A 10,000-nucleotide genomic window follows, 5' to 3' on the forward strand; every position below is an offset into this window, starting at 1 on the left:
TGTGCGCACACGCGCTTGTGTGTGTGTGTACATCCATCAAATGTTCCTGAATGAAAGAGAAAAGATGGCTGTGACATCATTCAAAGGACAGCCATTAACGAGGTAAGCAAACAATCAGCGATGCATAATTGAATATGCTACCTTACTTTCAGTTGAGATTTGTATTCCAAATGACACAATCGACTCTCTGAGCTGACTGTTTCCTAATCAATATTGATTTGCTTTTAATTTCTCGCCTTTTGTATTTTGTTGCCATAGTTAGTCATAATTTTTAGTCCATTTGTTTTTTCTGTGCTTGGAGACAAGGATAATGTCTTTCTGCCTTTCCCCTGACCATCTTCAGAGATGTTGACTTCAGTTGCTCTACGCATGCCATCACCATCATCATCATACACAACCAATTTCATTCAAATTTTACACATGCTTTACTTAGGGTCCATGTGTCATAGGCCCAAAAACATTTTTTACTTCTTGCCTAGTGTGAGTCCACAACAATATCATATCCCCCCACCCGACTATTTCAGTATTACGTGCCAAAAGTGAAACAATAACATCTTTCTATTGTAATGTCAGATATTTTCACTTTAATACTGAAACTATTATCTCATGCGGGTGTTAACATGAAAATTTACCAATATAAATACCAGTTGCATACTAGGGTCGATCTAATCGACTGGCCTTCTCCCTAAAAATTTCGGGCCTTGTACTTTGAGTTGAAAAAAATATTTGTAAACAACGAGTTATGTCTCCTGTTATTTTATTTCATGCAAATACATTTTATTTATATGTAATTTTTAGCACATTTTACAACTAACAGTGTTTATGTAATACATAAAGCGCGACGGGCGGCAAACATTCGATATAAGTACCATTTATGTCAAAATAAACCACGCGCGTTTGTTTGTTTCTGAACAAGATCTTCGCTTTCCGTAAAACAAATTTTGGTGGAGATGGAGTATATGTAATCTGGGTATACCCCCACTTTTAAATTTTGTTTTTTTTACGGAATCCTATGTTTCAGACCATGGAGAATCCGATTCTGGAAAAAAATTTTCAAAAATCTCAATTTCAAAATTTCGATCCCCCCCACCCCGGTTTTTATATAGATCCACAGGGTAAACCTAATCCTAACCGTAACCCTGACCCTAACCCTAACCCTAACACTAGTTTTGTGAGATTTGGCTGTTATTTCTAGCATGTAAATAGCCTGCTTGGTGGTGGGGGGGGGGGGGGGTAATTGAAATTTTTCAAAAATTTTTTTTTCAGAATCGGAATCTCCATAGAGATTTAATTTAATTTTTTTTTTCTACACAAACCCCTGTTTTCGACTACGGAATCTGCAAAAAAAAAAAATCAGCAAAAATCGGCATTATATATACATACACATACATACATACAAAGATATATATATATATATATATATATATATATATATATATATATATGTACATCTATGTATCTGTATATATATAGATAGATAGATATATAGAGATATATGCATCTATGTATGTTTACATACATATAAATATATATATATATTAAACAGAAATGGGCGGAAAATTATAAAGTTTTATTGAAAATAATTTTGTTCATTTTTTTACGATTCAACAGACTTGTATTTAGCAGGTGTGTGTATACTAGAGAGGGTGGATCGGGACAAAAAGCTCCTTGGGTGAAGATTCTGACATTTTTTTCTGTAGGTTTTTTTTTTTAGTCCAATTCTTCACGAAAGTTAATACAGGGAAATCACAAAAGGTTATATAAGAATTAAATGAAAATAGAATTTTAAAAGAAAAAAAAAACAGTGGCATAACTACAGAAATTCAATGAAATTTTCTATGCATATATTATTTATTATGTAGATTCCGAATATAAAAAAATTTTCAATGAAAGTGTTTTGGAGTGGGGGTGGGGGACAATTTTCGGAAATTCCAACAGAGTCCACTTAAATTCTTCTTAACTTCCAGGAAAATTAATATTTTTTGGTGAAATTTTCTACAAATATACCTTGATGTATGTACATTTCGAGCATGTAGGAATTTTGAAGGAAACAACTGCAGGTTATTTTTGAGAAGTGTTCCCCACTCGGTGGTGTTTCGGAGCAAGTCGTCCATAATTGTTTCATTTTTCTCTATTATGTGCGTATGTGCATCCGTAGATTTCTAATGAAGTAATAAGCAGAAAAGAGAAGCAGTCATAAGAAAAATTTCGTTAAAAATAACATGCGCACGATTTTTTTTTCTCAATAGAAGTAAATTCCAAAGTAAACGTTTCTAGTAGAGAAGTAGAAGAGAACAGAAGCAACGTATTACTTCATTACAAATCTACGGATGCACATAATAGAGAAAAATGAAACAATTATGGACGGGGTGGTGGTACAACTCTGTAGTTATGCCAAAACAGTTGATGAAACAATGGAAAATTTGGTAGAAAATGTATAAAGTCAAAAGAAACAGGAATTGCAGGTTTTTTTTTGGTTTTTTTGTTTTTTGTTCTATAGAAGTCGATCAGTAAAGCATTCGTCCTCAGCAAAGAAACGACAGAGATACTTTTTTTCTTTTTTTAATATTTTTTTTTTGAACATTTTTATCTTAAACACTAACAAGAAATACTGGTCTTTCTTCAGACAGGATCCCGAGATTAACTGCATTAACCACTCACATAACTTTCAAAAATAAAATTATTGAGGTGAGCTTGTTCCAAAAAGTCAAGTTATTGATCTTATCAAAGCGTTTTCCGGACCTGTCCACGGACACTTATAGTCTTCCCTTCTGTTGTTGTAGAGAACTTAGAATTTCCTTCTAAGTATTCCTGCGAGACACCCACTTCAATTTCGGAGCAATAACCTCTTTCTTCTACTTGTTTAAACACCCACAGTCTCCTGTTATCGAGAGAATAATAATTCCCATTGTGTAAAACGACAGTTATCTTTTGAATACTACTGATCTTCGTGTCACCTGCCACAATAGAATCTACAAGATCACCAATATAGGGATGGTGGCAGCAGTAACGATTCTGGAAGCGGCCTCGAATCTTATGTTGTGTATAACGAATTTCAGACGGTTTTAGCAACATAATTTTTTTTTTTTTTATTCAATCTCTGAACGAGTTATTCAGCAGTTTGAGTGGTAACAGCTCTTGGGTTTCGATCTCTGTCGCAATCCAACAGACGGTAATGGAACTCACTTTGACGATAATAAAGACAAGAAGAAGAAAAATAAACTGTTTGTTTTTGGTTATTCGGTTGTTTAGTGTCAAGTTTGAACTGTGTTCAAACTCAAAAGAAGGAATGTCTCTCGTCGGTGGGCAGGTTGAATAAAAAGCTTCAAATAAACCGTGGAAACAACAACGGCAGACAGAAACTAAAATGAAGTGTTAATGGAAAAATGAAAGTACAATCAGTTCTATGAAACGGATATATACGCAACTGTTGTATGCGTGTGTGCACATAGAAACACTAGTCACTTCTCAGAAATTTAGTTTCACTTTCATTTTGAAACTAGTTAGTCATGTTTCTGGGAAAAGAGGAGGGCAGTAATAATAATTTCAAACTTTTTGGCACAAGGCCAGCAAATTCGGGGGGATGGGGGTAAGCCGATTAGATCGACCCAGTGTTTCACTGGTATTTGTCCCATCGACTCGAGAAGGATAAAAGGCAAAGTCGACCTCGGCGGAATTTGAACTCAGAATGTAGCGACGGGCAGAATACTGCTAAGCATTTCGCCCGGTGTGTTAACGATTCTGCCAGCTCGCTGCAATAATAATAATAATAATAATGATAATGATAATGATAATAATAATAATAATACCCAAAGAGAGCGAATAATGCAGATATTGACAAAGCCCTTACCCACCAATGGTTAATGGCCTCTGGCTTGAAATCAGAAACAGAGGGGTTTATCATAGCAGCCCAAGATCAATGCCTACCTACAAAGAACTACCAGGCCAACATATTAAAGAACGGCAGCTCCCCATTATGTTGTATATGCCAACAACAGAATGAAACCATCGACTATGTTGTCTCCATGTGCAGTCTGCTTGCGCCTACAGAGTATCTCAACAGGCATGATAGAGCTGCACAATATATTCACTGGGTAATATGCAAAAACCTGGACTTGCCCCATGATAAAAACTGGTGGGAACACAAACCACCCCCAGTACTTGAAAATGATCACATTTCACTCCTCTGGAACTTCACCATTCAAACTGACAGAAAGATAGACGCAAATAGGCCAGACATCATACTGAAAGACTTCAGACAAAAATCATGCCTCCTCATTGATATGACTGTCCCAATCGATATAAACGTATCTGTCAAGACCTACCAAAAACTGAGCAAATATAAAGATCTTGAAATAGAAATTAGCAAAATGTGGAATCTGAAGACGAAAACAATACCTACTGTCATAGGTGCCCTGGGAATGACAGCGAAACGGGCTGATTACTACCTAGATCAGATTCCAGGAAACCCCAAAATGGCTGAAGTTCAAAAGATAGTGCTCATGGGAACTGCCCATATCCTACGTAAAATACTGTCTATGTGATCTCAAATTTTAAAGCAAACACATAATTTTCTTATGGTTTCTTAAACATTCACTTGAACAAAACTGTACAAATTCAAATATATGGTACCCTAGGCATAACACCTACATGAACTTCTAACTTGTTGTCTCTTGAGGTCTCTGGGTGAGACTTGGATCCAACTTGTACAAATGCAAAACAAAAGTCAAACATAAAATAATAATAATAATAATTCTTTTATTGGCCACAAGGGCTCTACTATAGGAACAAGGCCTGAAATTTGTGGGGAAGAGTCCCTGTCGATTAGATCGACCTCAGTACGCAACTGGTACTTAATTTATCGACTTCCGAAAGAATGAAGGGCAAAGCCGACCTCGGCCGAATTTGAACTCAGAACGTAAAGAAATACCGCTAAGCAATTCGCCCAGTGTGCTAACAATTCTACCAGCTTGCCGCCTTAATAATAATAATAATAACTAGCAGAAATACCCGGCGTTGCCCGGGTTAAAGAGAATACTGAAATCTAAAAACGCCGTCTAGACTACGCATCATCTTTATATATAGAGATGTATATACACACACGCACCCAAACACACATATATATGTATATCAATATAAATATATGAAAGTCAATGAAGTTTCGTAAAAGAAGGTGATCATGTACATACTTTCTTGCTGTTGTGATTATAACACCTCATTGTAAACTATGTTCCTTGTTTTCTCTTGTGGGGCATATACAAATAGGTTTTTTGTTGCTGCCCACTCTTGAGCAGCCAACATACAGTTGTCCATGTGAGAAGCAGGGCTCTTCCAAGAGAAGACCAGCTACAGACAGTGTTTGACCCTGATATTTGTTTATGGACATGGCAAAAGTCACACGAAGGGGGAATTGTAGTCTTCTGAATGTAAAAGGAATGTCTGCTCCTGATGGAGTAAGAGGAATTCTTGGAATAAAGACGTCATCCCCTTTTGCACATCCAGAAAGAATGGTAGCCTCGATAACGTGTGACATCATTTTCTAAATAATGCTCATCTGTTATGTTCGGGTTAAAATTTCATCAACATCAAAAATATATGAATTTTCATGGGAGTTATGGCCGTTATGCAAAGAATATAATTTCCAAATTTCATAAAGATCCATTCAGTACTTTTGACGTAGTTTTGGATAAGAAAACAAATGACTGTGTGTGTTTGTGTGCATGTGTATGTGTGTGTGATGGGTGTATATATGTATAGATATCTGTATGCATGTATATATGTATATATGTGTACATATTACATGTACATCTATATATATATATATACATCTACACATATGTATACATATACATGTATGTATAGATCTATATATATACATATACGTGTACATCTATATGTATACATATACCTCTCTCTCTCTCTCTCTCTCTCTCTTTCTCTCTCTCTTTCTCTCTCTCTCTCTCTCTCTCTCTCTCTGAAAGTATCTGTCATTACAGTATCGAAATGGTGTACATATACATCTATATGTATACATATACATCTCTCTCTCTCTTTCTCTCTCTGTGAAAGTATCTGTCACTACAGTATCGAAATGTGATTGTTTCAGTTAGTGGAATAGTTTCATTTTTAAAGGGAAAGTATTTGACATGAGTGTTTTTGTTTCACTTTTGACACGTAATACTTAAATAGTGGAGGAGATATTATGTTGCCGTGTGCTCGAACTCTGCAAGAAGTTAATAATTTTTTCTTGACTAAAACACAACTGGAACCCTAAGTAAGGCATGTGTAAAATTTGAATGAAATTGGTTGCGTAGTTCTCGAGTTTTAGGGATTCAGACAGACAGACAGACAGACAGACACACATTCTCATTTTTATATATATATATAGATAATAATAATAATAATAATAATAATAATAATAATAATAATAATAATAATAATAATTATTATTATTATTATTATTATTTACTCTTTTACTTGTTTCAGTCATTTGACTGCGGCCATGCTGGAGCACCACTTTTAGTCGAGCAAATCGACCCCAGGACTTATTCTTTGGAAGCCTAGTACTTATTCTATCGGGACTCTTTTGCCGGTGGTGGAGCGGGGGTGGGACAAACAATAGATTCCGTTGGCGGTCTGTTATCTCTGTTCTAGTTTTTGGTGACCGAGAAGAGGTTAGAAGGGGTCAAGGGTCAAGTGGCAAAGACATTATTCTGCTTAGCGAAGGCGTCGGGGAAATGTAATTACTGTCACTCACAGGAAAACTATTATTTTACCATGAGAAAAGTACTGTTGAAATGATAGGTGAAATTTGGCTATCGAGGATCGAATCCACGCCATGCCTGCATGAAGCCACTACACACACACACATGACAAGCTTGTTTCGGATCTTTCTGATTTGGCGGGTGCCACTTTTTTTATTTATGTTTTATTTAGTGTGTTTTCTACCGAAACACTCTCAAACTTCGTATACTTGTATATTCTGTGTTATAGAACAGATATAAATTTTTGTATTCGAAGTTATTTCATGTAAAAAAAATTGTCGTATTTCGGTAATTTCAACCAATCACTGACGTCTATTGAGGTGAAAACAATTACTGCTATGGATTGTCAACAAAGCGTTGTGCGGTGTAACGGGATCTTTTCCCTTGAATAAAATTACTGCCGTTGTTTGTCAACAACAACTATTGGCGGTACTGTTATTTATGACATCGTTCGTGCGTTTGTACTGGTTTTAGCTTTAAGGTTTTAGGGTTAGGGTTCGGGTTTTAGAGTTAGGGCTTGGGTTTTAGGGTTAGGGCTAGGGTTAGGGTTATGAGTATTTTTACCCTACCCAAAAAAACCAATCTACATCTCTTCTCTTCCTCACATTTCCTCCTTCATACACCGTCCTCACGGCCTTGTTCCTCTGTATCATTGCTATCCGGTAGATCCCTGACTCTATACATACCCAGGTTTTCACCACTCACTCCCCGCCTCTTTAATCACACTTCCTTCACAATATCCTGCTACTTATATTATGGCGTTCAAACCTCAAGGATATGCCCTAGCACATGCCACCATCTACTCTCTCTCTCTCTCTCTCTCTCTATCTCTGGCCAGGTAACCTTGTACTTCTACAGCAAGACACCTGTTTCTCTCTCACTATAACCTTTCATCATCCAACACAAGATCACCTCCTCCAGGGCCCCCTCCCTCTTGAAAGTTTTTTTGTCTTGTGAGTATTTGGTGACCCTGTCAGAGCAGGTGCCACTTAATAACACCCAGTCCACACTATAAAGTGGTTGGTGTTAGGAAGGGCATCCAGCTGTAAAAACCTTGCCAAAACTGACCTCGCCTGTGCTTGTGCCACATAAAAAAGCACTAAATCCATTCTGCTGAGTGGTTGGTGTTAGGAAAGGCATCAAGCTGTAAAAATCCTGCCAAAACAGTTACAGAAGTCTGGTGCAGGCTTCTTCCTGCCGACTCTTGTGAAACTCTCCTGCCCATGCTAGCATGGAAGGCGAACATTAAACGATGATGATGATGGGTATTACACACACACACACATATATACACACTCACACACACACATACACAATAGGAAGAGGGAATCAAACAGAGTCTACAGTAACCTCTCCACCTGTTGTGTTGTTATCAAGAAAAACAGTGAATGAGACAAGGCTTTAACATCGTTGTTATTCTGAAAACCCAGGAATAGCAACAGTGGAGCATTTACAATAATTAACAAAATAGGAGAAATGAGAGCAGAAGTGTTTATTCCATTTGTTGATAGCTGTTTCGTAAACTGTATGCAGTTACGTCAGTGACAGTAAACCATCCAACACACATATAAGTATACACATAGATGCATATAAAGAAATATATTTGTGCTGTAACATATTGAACAAGTTATTCATCAGAACGAGTAAACATCAAAACAAGTAAACATTGAACAGGCTTATTGTCTAGAGATATGAGGACAATTGTGGACAAGTGTCTCCGTATGTTTCTGCCTCAGTAACTGTCAACCTTTCTTTGCCTTATTGGTATCTCATCTTTCAAGAATTCTTGATTCTCAACGTTATCTCCCCTTCACAGATGGAGCAAGTTTATAATTGCCATTTGACAAGTAGGATACGTTGCATAGACCCTGAGGGTCCATCCGTATAAGGTTTTTTGGGGTCCACACAACAAAATAGTGAATTGGGGATCTATAATAGTATTTTAAGGTCCCCTGAAAAAAATTTTTACTTTTGATGTATGTATTGGTATATATTGCAAGAAACAGCTGGGTTTCTTTCTCTAACATTTTATAGAGTTCAACCTACAAAAGCTAATGTGTGAAAAACAAAATAGGGATTTTGAAAGGAGCAACTGTAAGACTAATTTGTAAACAATGAATGGCTATGGGGGTTCACCATAATAAAATAGTAGTCAAAGAGGGTCCACACATGAAAAATAGTAAATTGGGGATCTATGGTCGTATGTTAAGGGTCCATGAAAAACATTTTAGTTTAGATGTATTGCAAAAAACAGCTGGGTTCCTTTCTCTGACATTTTACAGAGTTCAACATACAAAAGCTAATGTGTGAAAAACAAAATAGGAATTTTGAAAGAAGTTTCTATAAAATTAGTTTTTTAACATTGAATGGCTATGGGGGTCCACCAGAATAAACTAGTAATCAAAAGGAGTCCACACAATGTTTTTTTTTTTGTATAAATCTATGTTCCTTGCTTGCTAGAGATAAGGACATACAATTGTCATGCTGATGATGTCTACTGAGGCAGAAACACATGTCCAATACTGTCCCCTTGTCCCCAGACAATAACCCTGTCTTTTTCCTCAGTGGCATGTCAACTTTGGAGAGTTCTCCACTCTCAAGATTATCTTCCTTTATCAAGAGGCGTTTGTCTTAATTACCATTCAGTAATTATGACATATCCTTTAGAGGTAGAGAAAATTTTGATGAACCAAGAAATTATATTGTATGGTGTTTGATATACCTGTATTTGCCTATGTTATTTATGCATTCAAACCCCAGAAAACTGTATACCCCCTGTATGCTGACATAGTAGCATTATCTTCTATATGCTTTGCATGTGTTGAAACCCCAGGATATCCTTTATAATACTCTGTAACAAAATTTCTATTTATTTATGTCTTTGGTCAGTAAGCGTTATTTCCTACTTGCTTCTATCTAGAAATCAAAGGAAAGGACTACCATCCCCTTCAAAGTTTGCTTTTGACAACTGAACATCAGTGTTTTCAAACTGACTGTTTTACTGAATTGCTGAAGCAGAAATATCATCATCATCATCGTTTAACGTCCGCCTTCCATGCTAGCATGAGTTGGACGATTTGACTGAGGACTGGCGAACCGGATGGCTGCACCAGGCTCCAATCTGATCTGGCAGAGTTTCTACAGCTGGATGCCCTTCCTAACGCCAACAACTCCGAGAGTGTAGTGAGTGCTTTTACGTGCCACTGGCACGAGGGCCAGTTAGGTGGTACTAGCAA

This window comes from Octopus bimaculoides, chromosome 29 (assembly GCF_046866305.1).
Source record: "Octopus bimaculoides isolate indiv1 chromosome 29, ASM4686630v1, whole genome shotgun sequence".
NCBI lineage: Eukaryota > Metazoa > Mollusca > Cephalopoda > Octopoda > Octopodidae > Octopus > Octopus bimaculoides.